The sequence below is a fragment of the Eutrema salsugineum genome, unplaced genomic scaffold (genome assembly GCF_000478725.1).
Source record: "Eutrema salsugineum unplaced genomic scaffold, Eutsalg1_0 scaffold_14, whole genome shotgun sequence".
Classification (NCBI taxonomy): domain Eukaryota; kingdom Viridiplantae; phylum Streptophyta; class Magnoliopsida; order Brassicales; family Brassicaceae; genus Eutrema; species Eutrema salsugineum.
Genome location: NW_006256877.1, coordinates 621,152 through 633,934, shown reverse-complemented (window position 1 = coordinate 633,934; position 12,783 = coordinate 621,152). Strand labels below are relative to the sequence as shown.

The following is a 12,783-nucleotide window of genomic DNA, read 5'->3' as shown; positions in this document are numbered from 1 at the left end:
AGTTAGACTAAGGGGCTAATGAATCAATTTATCAAGCGATTTCATTTGACTTTGAACTCAAGGCACGTTAATCTTCTCATGAAAGTATTAAACGTCTAAACTGATCCTCTTTCATACCAAAATCCCTTTTGAGAAGCACGAATCAGTCAGCAATAAGAATCGGTTCAAAAACGTCATTTCAGGGAACAAACTATCACTCTCGCGATGAAAGACTCTTAAACCCTTAACCGAGTGGTTCAGACATTTCTACAAACACTTCTGATGCGAGATATGTCTCAGAGCTGAACCTCAAGTGATGTGCTTGGATCCAGCTTAGAGATCTCGTCGGTTAAGGAATGAAACATGCAAGACTAGACACCTAAACCCATTAATCCACCTTGAAAGCACCCTAATCTACCTATCTAAAGCCGCTTAAACGACTACTCACTGATCATAACGAGCTCACTATGTCTTTTGCTAGACGTGTAGCTAGTCATGATAAGGAGTTTGATGTTGGATGATAAAAGAAATAAAGAAAGAACAAGATTCTAATGCAAAAACGAGATATCGGATTAGATTAATCAAGTTTCACGAAAGAGGCAAGTTCTTAGAGCTAAAAACAGATAAGAGATAAGATCATTAGGTTTTTAGTCTCAAAATGTATTTATAGCAAAGGGAAAGTGTCGCGGGTCAGCCCGGAACAAACCTGGTACTGAACCGCCCTCTTGGGTTGATGGGTGAGTGCCACGGTGTGTCGGAAAGTGAAGCCGAGGTCTTCATGCCGAGGTGTGCACGTGAGTCAGGATCCGGATGAAGATCTCGTGAAGAACACGTCAAGAACATGCATGAACCCTAGTCTTTGATCCATCCTCACGTGTGTGTTCTTGAGCTACTCTATTCTTTATTCTGGGTTCGTGACAAGGGACCTCGGGATAAATTGTCGAGGGGTCATGATGTCGAGGTGCTTGGGAGAACACAGTCCGGCATGCACGCCGAGGTCATTACACCGAGGTGTACTCTCATCACTTAGTCGTTTCCAGCTTCAGTTTTTACGTATGCATGCCTCGATCTAATCACGCCAAGGCTTTGGGACGAGGTCTGGTCCAAAATACTTCCAAGATATGAGCCTCGACTTGAGTGATGCCAAGGTAAAGATACCGAGGCTTGTGAAGACACTTAGCGCGTATCGCAACTCATTTTAGGCTTGTATCGACCATGTCACCTTCCGGAAGCGATAACTTTCAGCACACGACTCCAATTGCTTTGGGACCAGTTTCACAGTAAAGATGACTCAATAAGCTCGAACTTTGGTGAAGAAACCATCGGAGCTTGGGGAGCGGAAGGCTTCCTGGATTTCACATCTTTGCGCCGCATTGAAATTACCGGAAAATAGACTTTTAGACCGATGTGAACTCCGGAGACCCTATCTTCCAAACCTTTGCTCCGAATTGAGCGATTACAAATGCTCTGAGAAGATCTTCCATGGATCTCGAACTTTGATGAAGACCGGGTAAGCTGGTTCAGACAGGAAAGGCTCCGTCCGCCATGATCTTTGAAGTTCGCCGTTCAGTTCTCGGGTACGCGCAAGGCTGGTGAACGCTCCGGAAGCCATATCTTTCTCTCCACTGGTCCGAATTGGATTATTATAACTGTTCTGGAATGTTTGCTTGATTATCTCCAACTTTGGTGAAGACCCCGCCAACTGATTCGGACCGGAAGGTTCCCCGGATTGCTGATTTCTGAATTGCGCGGGCAAGTGCAACTTTTGGTCGTAAAAACCTTCCCGCGGTAAGGAAAATGGCCGAGGGCTGTGTACCGCGGTAAGCTTTTTGGTCGTAAAAATCCTTGCCTCGGTCAAAAACTTGTCCCGTGGTATTTTTGCACTCGATACTCGATTCTGGCCGATCGGTAAGGTTTTTGGCCGGTAATGAGCATCCGGTAAACATTTTGGTCGAGGTTTCCGACCAGCCGGTACGAGATTTGGCCGAGAAGTTCCTCCAAGCGGTTTTCATCATTTTTGACCCTTTTCCTCACCGTTTTCTTTCCTGTTCCTCTTCTTAGGCTCCAATTGGTCTCCAAGGCTCCTGATAAGGACTTCAAAACATGCAAAACTCTTTGGGACCTAATGCAAGCCCTAAGTCCTATTTTGACGCCTAAAGACTCAATTTACATGAGAAAACACATGATGAGGACTCTATAATGCAATCTAAATGATGTAAGATATAGACATATCAACTCCCCCACACTTGTCCTTTGCTTGTCCTCAAGCAAAAAGAACAAATGAGAGAGAGAGGTTGTAATGCAGATGGAGCTCATATTTCCTTTTTTAGAGAGAAGTGACCACAAGAGAACTCGGATTCATGCTCAAATATGCAATGCAAAGCTATACTCGGATATTTTCCAACTAAAACACGGAATCTCCACAAGTCATTATCACATTCAACTCTTTCACATTCATTAAGTTCGTAACCGGTGAATCAAATGATGCAATGTTCAAATAGGCTGGCTTGGCTAGGGTAAGGTCATGAGATAAAAATGATCTCATCAATATTCAAGCGGGTGCAATGCAACAGGGATCTCTCTATGAATGACCAAACTTCGGCAGAATGCTAAAGGTAAAAAGCAACCGATGCATACAAGGGCAAGACTCATCACACCCCACACTCCACTCAAAGCGTTTCTCACTTGCTCACCCTCTCAGAATCCTCACTCTTCACAATCATTTTCTTTTCACTAGGGGATTCGCCTTTTTCTTTTATTTTCAAGCCTTGGTTTTTGCTTATTCACACAGCTCTTTTCTTTCATAGCGTATAGCCTCTTTCATTTTTATTTCAGAACACTTGAGCCTTTGGCTTCTTTTCATTTCAAAGCTTATCTTTTCACAACCAAGACTTGATTCATTTTCATTCATTCCCCTAGCTATTTCCACTCTCACTTTTCCACTCAGCTCACCTTTTTCCACTCACCAACAAGTCTTTTCCCCCACACTTATTTCTCACCAATACTCTTGGTTCCTTGATGTTGGAACATATCACTCAATGAGCCATGCCCTTGTCGCTCTAAACCTAACACTTTCTGCCAAGTTCAGTCCAAGGTGGCCTTACAATTCACACGCAAACATTGGCTCGAAAGAAAGATGGGTTCAAGGTGAGGGAACTGATCCATGATGCGGATTCAGCTACTTGAGCTAAGGAAGGAGGGTGGTAAAAACAACGATTCTACCTCAAGTATGTATATCGGTATCCACAAGCCTATTCAAGCAATGCATCAAAAGATATTTACATTTCAAGTTCAAGGTTATCATTTAGCTAGAGTTGAGTGTAATTCAAACTTGTTTCTCAGATTCAAATCGTTTCAAGCTTTACAAGCACAGAATGAGTTTCACAAGCATATTTAGTTCAAGTTCTCAAGTGATTTACTCTCTAGGAAAAAATCTATCATTGCTCCTTGCACTGATGCAATCCTACATAATGCAACTAGACTCGATCTTAAAATGCGAGATGCAGCTAGAATGATGTAATTTTTCACATGTATTAAGCTAAATGAGACTCAAGAATGCAAAAGTCAAATAAGAACAAAGAAAACAAGATCAGAAAACACAAAGCTCCTCCCCCCACACTTAGATAACACAGTCCCTTGTGTTATAAAAGTGTGTGAGAGAAGAGAAAATAAAAACTGAACGAATGCAAGATGATATATACAAGATGCATATGTACAAGGTTTGAAGTCGATACCTTAGTCGGAGAGGTCGGATCCCAAGTAATGCGAGGGATTCGATGTTGAGCAGGATGGAGTGGGCTGACGTGGTGGGCTGTTTTCTGAGGGTTCAGGCAGGAAAGCCGTGGCTGGATCGATCCAGTCTTCTTTGCCTGGTGGAAACTCCGGGTTCCTCGCGTTTGAGCTTTCTCCAACTCCTTCTTCTGTAATCGGTGCGGTTGAGGTCGCTGAGTTCTTATCCGGCGAGGATGGCCTCGTGAGCTGCTTTACCTTCTTCTTCAAATGCCTCACACAATCCACCAATGCGTGGATGCTTTTGTCTTGCCACTTACACCACTTTTGGAGGGTGTTCACTCGTGAATACAACTTCTTGGTGTGGTATTCAGGCTCACCCCACACTTGCGGATCAAAGTGATAGCGGCCTGCTCCGATCCTTCTCTCATATTGTCTCTGCTCCTCGTTATCACAATCTTCCGGGCCACTAGTGTTCTCGGGTTTGCTAGGTGCTGCCTTGGTGCATTTGCGTGTTGGTGGGTCGAAAGCTGGGTTATACAACTGGTCTTTGAGAACGTAGAACGAGACATTACACTGCTTGTCGAGCATGGTGAGGCTTCGGTTAGGCAGTAGAACCTGCGTGCCGTCTCTATGCAGTAGGGTGAAGTTGTAAACCCATTTATCCCCTGACTTGCCTCCGAAGAAACCACTTTTGCTTAGGTATAACTCATCAATGAGATTCGGCTTCTTTGGTGAATCAGGGAATATAAACCCTTGAGCCCTCAGGATCTTGGTGACTATCCAACCGTTCGGAAGTCTTCTTGCTCCTCGCTTCTTGCGGTCGCACCATACATTGTGCCGATAAGTGAGCATTTGAATGGCAAAGAATGCACCCAATGATGGTACATGCAGCGGCCCTCGGAACTCTTTCTTGTTCTTCATTTGAGTGATGAACGACTTCAGTCCGAGTCCCAATAGTTCAAGCTCGGCCGTGTGAATAACACCAGGCTTAAAGGTCAAGAAGAATGTTGATGCTAGGACGCGGTTTGTGTATCTGATCGCAGGGTTCCTTATGCAGCTTGTCTTGCTCTTGCCTCCGAGGTAGGGTCCAAAATATATCGTTTCCCACAATGCGGCCAACTCATCACGAGGGTACACAAACTTGTCAAGCGAGCTTCCATTCCTTTCAAACCCAAAGATTTCATCAAGCTCCTTGAAACTGACCTTGTAGTGCACGCTATCCATGTCAAACTCAATGTGGCCGAATCCTTGCCATGTAAACGCTTTGGATCTCTCTTGGGGTAGATGATGACCTCCAAGGTTGCAATAAACTGCTGTGTAATCCCTTCATAGGCAGCATCGCTCATCTCAAAGAACTTTGCCAAGCCCATATTCTCAAAAATGAGGGTCACGTCATCAAGTATCTCGAGTTTCTTCAGCAACTCCAAGTCAGGGAATCGACCTTAAGCCACTCTGATTGAGTTAAAGTGGTCCAAGTATTCCTCAGTGGTTGGGAAGTGCTCATCCTCGGGCTCGGCCTTTGGTTCTTTCTTGGACTTTTTGTCACCGATGTCTACATAAGGGACTAAGGCTCCGGGCTCGTCGTCATCAGATCCCACAGCTGCCTTCTTCCCGTTCCTCTTTGACTCGAGAGCTGGTGCCAGAGTGAGCTCAGTATTTCTTGCTCGTTTGGGGGTTGGCTTGTCATTGGGTCGCATCGAGGGTTTCTAGCTGGTCTCTCCACTACGTGGCACGGCAACGGCTTTACCCTTCAAAACTCTCTTCTGGCCCGCACTTCTGTTTGTCTCGTGGGTAGGAACGGTTCGGTCTCCGGTCATCTGCAAGGGAGATTCTCAAAGGAATCGTCAGAGCCAAGTATATCGTTAAGCACATGTATCTCAAGATTGGCAAGTACAAAACTTTTTCTCTAGCAGAACTGATATTCATAGCTTTTTCAAACATCAAGGGAAGTAAGAACAAGCCAGAACAACCGATTAGAGACAAGTTATCTAGACATTTCAGCTCAAACACACAAATCATCATTAAGACCGATTCCAAGCGCATTTTCTCAAGAATTTTAAAAACTCAAGAATAAGTGATTTTAAATGCAAAGACCGGTTTTCCGTGTGTTGTCTACCCTGGTGGAATTTATAAAATTGTTCCCAAAGGCCGATATATTCTAAAAGAATCGATTCCACATTTTACAAACATTTAAGCTCGCAAAGAATGAAGGAAAAAGATGAGTTCTTTAAGATGCAACTACCTTTAAGAATGCAAGATTTAAGCTGAACGAGATGCTTATGCAGAGTAGACAACATCCTAACGAGTCTAGAACGCTTGGAATCACGCAAAATGAACGAGAAATGAGTGAGTTGTGTTTGTGAAATGCAGAGAAAAGAGTCTAGAGGGCAAACTCTGCGTTTTGGCCAAGTATGGAGGTCGGTATGGGCTGGAGCGCGCTTTCCAGCTGGCATTTGGACTGTTGTGGGACTGGTCCCCCCTTCTGCTCCAGCTCCAGCCGTTGACCGCGCCAAAAACTACGTTGACCGAGTGTTTAAATTCAAAATGCCGCGCAACCCTTTAAATGGACGCGGTATGGGGATGACGTGGGCTGTACGGACCAAGCCATATTTTCTCGTGTTACTCTGAGCTGCCTCGACTTGTTCCACCCCGAGGGTACCAAGCCGAGTTGTCTGAGCCCATGCCAACGAGTAAATCCCCATAGCTTTCACGTCTTTTCTTTGGACCTCGCAAAGCCTCTTCTTCGTCCTAAGTGTTTCATGTGTTCTTGCTTTTGATCATTTCTGGAAACCGAGTGCCTCGGCACGCTCCACCACGAGGGCATCATGCCGAGGTCACTTGTTTTTAGCAAAGAACACGTGAGGCTTGGGGGTTTAAACAGGCTGGCCTTGGTGTAAACTGGTCGCGGCCTCGGATCAAGGTTTTTGACCGTTTTAAGTGAACATCGCCCCTCGGTATACTTATACCGAGGTGTTTACACCGTGAGCCTCCCCCACACTTAGTTATTTTACCATAGCACTTCTCAGACACGACCATGATGAAATTAAGTCGAGGAATCTAGCTGAGGTTCTCAAGTTTTCACTCGGTAAAAGATGACCATGGTATGAATATACCGAGGGTCGATACCGAGGCTATGTATGCTCTTTGACTTAATTCATCAGGCCATGTCTTTTTCAAGCTTTCTCTCACTTTCACCCTCGAGGTTTACTGTCTAACTCCTGAAACACTTAACAAACCCTTCAAACAGCTTCAAATAAAAAGAAAAAGAATATGAAAAACGAAATATGTACATGGATAAGCTTGGGGTGTCTCCCAAGAGCACTTTGTTTTATGTCACTAAGTTTGACTTTTCATACCTTTTCACGCTGATTCCGGTTCAAGTAGAGGAACTGAGGTAGCTCCCTCCCTTGTTTCTGATGCCAAGTAATGCTTTACCCTCTGGCCGTTTACCACAAAGCTTTGTCCATCTTTTCCTTTCAAAACCACGGTTCCATAGGGTCTTACTTCAAGAATCGTGAACGGACCGGACCACCTAGACCTCAGCTTCCCAGGGAACAGCTTGAGTCTTGAGTTAAACAACAGAACTTGGTCCCCTTCTTTGAACTCTCTCTTGTGTATCTTCTTGTCATGGAGCGCCTTGGTTCTTTCTTTGTAGATCTTAGAGCTCTCGAAAGCATCTAACCGGATCTCCTCAAGCTCATGAAGCTGTAAAACCCTCTTCTCTTGTGCGGTCTTGATGTCAAAGTTCAGAAGTTTCACTGCCCACAAGGCCTTGTATTCCAACTCAACCGGTAGATGACAACTTTTCCCATAGAGCAAGTTAAATGGTGAAGTCCCAATGGGGGTCTTGTAGGCGGTTCTGTAAGCCCACAGGGCATCGTCAAGTTTCTTGCTCCAATCCTTCCTGGATGAGTTCACGGTCCTCTCCAAAATGGCCTTTATCTGACGGTTGGAAACCTCCACTTGGCCGCTGGTTTGCGGATGATAAGGAGTGGCCACCTTGTGCTTTACTCCGTGCTTCTTCAAAAGACTCTCAAGAGTCTTGTTGATGAAATGGCTTCCCCCATCACTGATGACTACTCTTGGTACTCCAAACCGTGGGAAGATGATACTCTTGAAGAGTTTTACCACCACTTTTGAATCGTTGGTCGGAGATGCAACCGCTTCAACCCATTTACTCACATAATCCACTGCTACAAGGATATATTGATTCCCATATGAGCTTACAAAGGGACCCATGAAGTCAATGCCCCAACAGTCGAAGACTTCTACTTCAAAGATTGGGTTTTGGGGCATTTCATTCCTTTTGGATATGTTTCCGTGCCTTTGACAAGCTTCACACCTCGAGACCACTTCCTGGGCGTCTTTGAACATGGTCGGCCACCAGAAACCGCTCTGTAGAACCTTGGCAACTGTCTTGAATGCACCTAAATGACCACCATACGATGAGCCGTGGCATTCTTGTAGCACTGGATGGATCTCTTCTTCGGCCAAGCATCGCCTATAGAGATGGTCCTTGTTAAGCACGTAAAGATACGGCTCATCCCAATGATACCTCATCACATCTCTAAAGAACTTCTTCCTCTGATAAGTATCAAGATCTGGTGGCTCTAATCCGCAAGACAAGTAGTTCACAAGATCCGGGAACCATGGAAGGCTTCTTTCCTTGATCGTATTGGCTTCCTCCATCTCTAAGTAAGACCGGACTAATAAGAGATGTTCCTCGGGTAAAGCATCATCTATTGGGACCTGTTCTTCAATCCTCAGCCTTGAGAGGTGATCTGCGGCTCCATTTTCAATGCCCTTCTTATCAAGTATATCCATGTCAAATTCTTGGAGTAATAAGACCCATCTCAAAAGCCTCGGCTTAGCGTCCTTCTTAGACATCAGGTACCTCAAGGCCGCGTGATTTGTGTAAACTGTGACCTTTGATCCCACTAGATAACTCCTGAATTTGTCAAATGCAAACACAATGGCAAGCATTTCCTTCTCGGTGGTGGCATACTTTTCTTGAGCCGAGTCCAAAGTGTGGCTGGCATAGTAGATCACATGGAGCTTCTTATCTTTCTTCTGTCCCAAGAAAGCTCCTACAGCATAATCAGATGCATCGGTCATCACTTCAAATGGTAAAGACCAATCAGGGGCTTGTACAATCGGTGCACTGATCAAAGCCTCCTTGATTCTCTTGAATGCTTCCTCACATTCTTCATCAAAGTTGAAATCCACTTCTTTGCACAATAACCTGGTCAAAGGCCTGGCTATCTTGGAGAAATCCTTGATGAACCGTCTATAGAACCCAGCGTGGCCAAGGAAGCTTCTTATTCCTTTCACAGAATTCGGGGCTTGTAAGTTCACCATCACCTCGATCTTGGCCTTATCCACCTCGATGCCTTTCTCTGATACCTTGTGTCCCAAGACAATGCCTTCTTGGACCATGAAATGACACTTTTCCCAGTTTAAGACAAGCCTATGCTCCTCACATCGCTTGAGAACCTGAGAAAGATTAGCAAAACATTCGGAGAAAGAGGAGCCGTATACGGAGAAGTCATCCATAAACACCTCAACTTTCTCTTCAATTAGATCAGAGAAAATGTGCATCATACATCTTTGAAAAGTGGCCGGTGCATTACACAAACCGAATGGCATTCTTCTATAAGCATAAGTGCCATAAGGGCAGGTGAATGTCGTTTTCTCTTGATCTCGGGGGTCTATAGGTATTTGAAAGAACCCCGAGTATCCATCGAGAAAACAAAAATAAGGGTGATTAGTTGATCAATGAATGGTAAAGGAAAATGATCTTTTCTTGATGCAGAATTCAATTTCCTATAGTCAATGCACATGCGATGGCCGGTTATAGTTCTTTGGGCTATGAGTTCATCCTTATCGTTTTTCACCACCGTGATTCCACCTTTCTTGGGCACAACGTGTACAGGAGATACCCATCGAGAGTCAGAGATTGGATAAATTATCCCTGCCTCAAGGAGCTTTAGTATCTCCTTCTTAACCACCTCCTTGAGGTTCGGGTTAAGTCGACGTTGGTGCTCAATAGAGGACATGGCTTGGTCCTCTAGGTGGATCCTGTGGGTGCATATATCAGGAGAGATTCCTCTAATGTCAGCCAAGGAATACCCTATGGCTCTCCTGAATTTCCTTATTTCATTAAGCAATGCACGTTCTTCATGTTCAAGCAAGCTATCGTTTATGATCACAGGAAAAGTAGAGTTCAGACCTAAGAACGCATACCTGAGCCCTGTTGGTAGAGGCTTGAGCGCAACAGGGGGTGCGTCTGCCTCATTCCAATCGGCATCAAAGTTGCATTGGCCTGGAACAGCTTCCTCGGCCTTTGCTTCGTTCTCGCGCGGTTTACCATCGGCCTCGGTATGAGTTGTCACGGCCATGATATCCCGAGGTGTCTCTTCTGTTTCCGTGGATCCCTCGCTGTCTAGGATGTCGAGGCTGCTCGTGTGGAGCTCCAAAAATCTCGCCTCAGCTCCAAGTTCCCTCGGTTGGTCCAAAAGACGCTTGTACACCTCGCTTTCTTCGTTCAAGTACCCGTGCTCGCTTTGTTCCCGCGTTAAGACCACTTGTAACGGATCCTCTGCGTTCAACTCTTCAAGGAGCTCATCAGCCAGCTCCTCCATTACTTCCACATAGAAGACCTGACCTCCCATGGTCGGTTTCTTCATCATTTCCTTCACGTTGAACTTCATAGTCTCGGAACCGATGTGTAGTTCAATCATTCCTCCTCTCACATCTATTATGGCTCCTGCGGTTGCTAAGAACGGTCGGCCCAAGATGATGGGGTCTAATGGTTCCTCGGCCATCTCAAGAACTATGAAGTCCGTGGGGATTTCTATCTCACCAATCCTCAAAGGTAGATCCTCAAGCAACCCCACCGGTAATCTAACCGATCTATCAGCTAATACAAGAGAGATCTTGGCTGGCTTGTAGCTTTTGTATCCCAATCTCTTGGCCACCGTGTAAGGCATTAAGCTCACAGAAGCTCCAAGGTCACATAAACAGTTTGAGAACTTCAGGTGACCTAAAGCACACGGCAGAGTGAAGCTGCCCGGATCGGATAGCTTCCTTGGTATAGATCTTCTTTGTATTATGGCACTGCACTCATGGCTTAGTATCACCATACCCTGGAGCTCCTTTGTCTTGTTGAGGATCGCGTCCTTTAGAAACTTCCCAAGCTGGGTATAGCTAAGAAAGCATCTATAATGGGTAAGGTGAGTTGCGTGTTCTCCAAGTGTTTCTCAAAGACTGCCTTGGCCTTGTCTAGGATTTTCTTTTTGAAACGCCCTGGGAACGGTATCTTGGGTTGATAAGGTGGTGGTGGAACATAGGGCTTTTCAAGCTCGGTTGTCTTTTCCACCTCTTTTCCTTTGTCCTTGATCGGTTCCTTCTCTACGACCGCTTCTTTACACGCATCGTCAGAGGCTGCCTCCCCCTCTAATTGCTCATTGGCCTCAATGAGCTTTGTCTTAGGCGTTGGAGTTTGTAATTCCTTACCACTCCTCAATGTGATGGCGTTCACATACTCTTTAGGGTTCGGCTCCGGTTTACCTGGTAAAGCCGGGCTTCTTGATGATGTAGAAGCTTGATTCTGCTTAAGCTCTCTGATATCTTGCTGCATTGTCGCCTGCTGGCTCTCAACCCTTTGCTGGCCCTGTAACAGTTGCTGTACTATCCCACAGACGTCGTTCCCCATTTGATTCTGACCTGTTCCCTGAATCTGATGTTGATTACCCATCTGCTGCGGATGGAACCCTGTTGAGCATAGCTTTGTTGTTGTTGTTGAGCAGGGTACACTTGGTCTTGAGGGTTAGCGACATTCAGGTTTCTGTATGAGAGGTTTGGGTTACTGTTGTAGTTTTTAAACCGCTGATACCTCTGCTGATTCCCTATGTAATTCAGCTCCTCTTGTGTTAGACCATCTTCATTAACATTGTCAAAACTTGGCCCTTGCTCATCAAACTCGCCTACAAAGTGTATTGGCTTTTGAGTCGCCATCAAAACCTTGTCAAGCTTACTCTGAAGCTCTCTTATATCCTTTTTCATGCACTGTTCATCACTAGATCCCTCTGTACGGTTTTCTCTATCAAAGTCCTCTCCATACGTGTCATTAGACATGGCTAGGTTCTCGACTAGTTCCATTGCCGCATTGATCTCTTTTCCAAGAAAATTCCCATTCGAAGCTGTATCGAGTTGGTTTCTGATCTTGGGGAGTGCACCTCGGTATAAAGTACTCAAGAGTGATGCCTCTGAGAAGCCGTGGTGTGGGCATTGGTTAGTGTAGCTTCTAAACCGTTCCCAAGCTTCACTAAAGCTCTCGTTATTGTGCTGCGTGAAACTTGAGATCTGATTCCTGAGCTTAGCCGTGCGTGATGTGGAAAAGAACTTTGATAAGAACGCCAGTTTACACTGCTCCCAGGTTTGTATAGAACCCCTCGGTATATTCTTTTCCCACTGGTGTGCTTTATCACCGAGGCTGAAAGGGAACAAGCGTAGCTTGAAGCTATCTTCGGAGACGCCATTTATCTTGGTTAAGTCGCAAACCCGATCAAATTGATCTAGATGCTCGAGAGGGTCTTCTCCAGCCAGACCGTGGAACTTTGAGTTTTGCACCATATTGAGCAGGGAAGCTTTAACTTCAAAGTTGTTGTTTTGAACTGGTGGAGCTTGAATTCTAGCTCGGTATTGGTGCGCATTAGCTTGGTCATTCTCTCCAACACAGATTGGAGGATGTTGTCTCTGTACTTGTGGCGGTGGCGGATGAACATGATGGGCTTGTTGCTCATTTCTATTCGCTTGGTGTTGGTTTTGCTGAGCAAGCCTTTCGTTTCTTTGAGCCTGTTGCTGATTAACATAGGCTTGTTGTTCATTTCTTCCTGCCTGGGCCTGATTAGCCTGAGCCTGGTGCTCGGCTGCCTGAGCCTGTTGCTCCATTCTCTGTTGTTCTGCCATTCCAAGTCTGTCAAAGTGCCGTTCTCTCTCGCGAGCTCGCCTTTCTAATCTGTCGATGTTATCGTCGTATGGGAAAAGCGATCCTGTGCTCCGAGACCTGGT

At 45.4% G+C, this 12,783-nt stretch overlaps 1 non-coding gene across 1 annotated transcript; it reads left to right on the top strand.

Moving 5' to 3' along the window:
* Positions 1-11,983: 11,983 nt before the first annotated feature.
* On the top strand, positions 11,984-12,090 carry LOC112088636. Its single transcript, XR_002900582.1, has one exon. It is a non-coding gene; the product is annotated as a small nucleolar RNA R71 (small nucleolar RNA).
* Positions 12,091-12,783: the final 693 nt, after the last annotated feature.